The 1,495-nt window shown below is 55.1% G+C and overlaps 1 protein-coding gene across 1 annotated transcript in view; it reads right to left on the reverse strand.

Moving 5' to 3' along the window:
* ITSN1 (intersectin 1) overlaps window positions 1-1,495 on the reverse strand; it is a 205,336-nt gene that overhangs the window by 24,494 nt on the left and 179,347 nt on the right. The gene's annotated exons all lie outside the window — the stretch shown is intronic.

Consider the following 1,495-nt stretch of genomic DNA (forward strand, 5'->3'; position numbering starts at 1 on the left):
GCCGCTGGGGGGGGGGGGCAGTCCCCATCAGGTCTGCCCTGTTTGACGAGGGAGGCCAAGCTGAACTCTAGAGGATGGGCCCTAACTCCAGCAGGACAAAGCCAAGAGGCCTGGGCAAAGTCACACATACTCTTCCTTCCCCATGGTGGAGGGTGGACATGGCTGGGAAAAGTGGGGGCTTCAAGATGCATGTGGGTTGGGGTGCCTGGGTGGCTCAGTCGTGAAGCGTCTGCCTTCGGCTCAGGTCATGATCCCAGGGTCCTGGGATTGAGCCCCACATGCTCAGCAAGGAGCCTCCTTCTCCCTTTCCTTCTACCTGCTGCTCCCCCTACTTGTGCTCGCTCTCTGTCAAATAAATAAATAAAATCTTAAAAAAAAAAAAAAAAAGATGCACTGTGGGTGTGGGTGGCTCCTTCACGCTCGCCTGCAGCATCTGCTGCCTAGACAAGCCTCGGGCATCCCGAGGGGAGCAGCTGCAGGCAGCCGGCCCTCCAACAGGGAGCCTAGTGGGGGCTTCTGGCGCTCCGCCTGGGCTGGGCTGGGCATAGGGACGGGCTGTGGGAAAGAAAGGAGCCTGCCCAGGCTCCAAGCTCTGTGTGGTTGGGTGACTCATGGTAAATCACAGCTTTCCGCCCAGCCCACCATGGGGAGACCCGGCCTCCAAAGGGGTCATTATCTACCACTGGAGGCAGGGTGTGCTTCTGAAGGTTCTTTAGAGATGACACAGCCTATCGTCGACATAAACGTGGCCGGGCTCACACTGTTCCCTGGGAGCCCTATTCTTTGTGAGCTCCTAAGCCGACGTTGAACCTGGCATATGCTGACCACTGCATAGAAGTGCCCCGTCTAAGGGGACAACACTCAAATCCTAGACCTCTGACATTGTACATTTAGTGACAGTCAAGCATCTTGAGGAAGGGGCACCTTTTTTGAGTGAGTGCTAACACTTCCTAGGCATGAATGGTGGCCTCCTGGACCCGTAACCTATCCTGCCTTCCGTACTCATTCAACATGGGGCATCTGAGCGGTGACTGTCCTGGGTGTAAAGACTGTCCAAGGAGATGGTTGCACAGCTGTTAGGTGGTGCGAGGTGGGGCGGAGAAGGAGTTTTAAAACTATCACAGTACTTTTCAAACTGTAGAGTGACCCTGACATCCCGCTCTGTAAACCCCTGTCTGCCAATATGGCAGCTTCCCATGAGTATGGGCAAAAGGCTTCCTGGAAAGCAGGGGTTCCCAACTCTGCATCTCCCCATCCTTCTAGGCCGAGTGGCCCAGGCCTTTTGATAACTACTTGGGAGGAGAGACAAAATGAGGTGTTATCCAGGACAAGGGAGTGCAAGGGGACCTGCAGGGAAACATCTTCATCCTCAGCAACAGATTTTCCTCAGCGGTAATATGGACCGCTAGGAATAACTTGAGATATCGGCCAGATTGGTGGCCATTTTCAGATGGCAACCCTGAGGGCCGGGAGACCATGGGACCTGCTCTATGGC

This window comes from Ursus maritimus, unplaced genomic scaffold (genome assembly GCF_017311325.1).
Source record: "Ursus maritimus isolate PB19 unplaced genomic scaffold, ASM1731132v1 scaffold_4, whole genome shotgun sequence".
In the NCBI taxonomy this organism is placed as follows: Eukaryota; Metazoa; Chordata; class Mammalia; order Carnivora; family Ursidae; genus Ursus; species Ursus maritimus.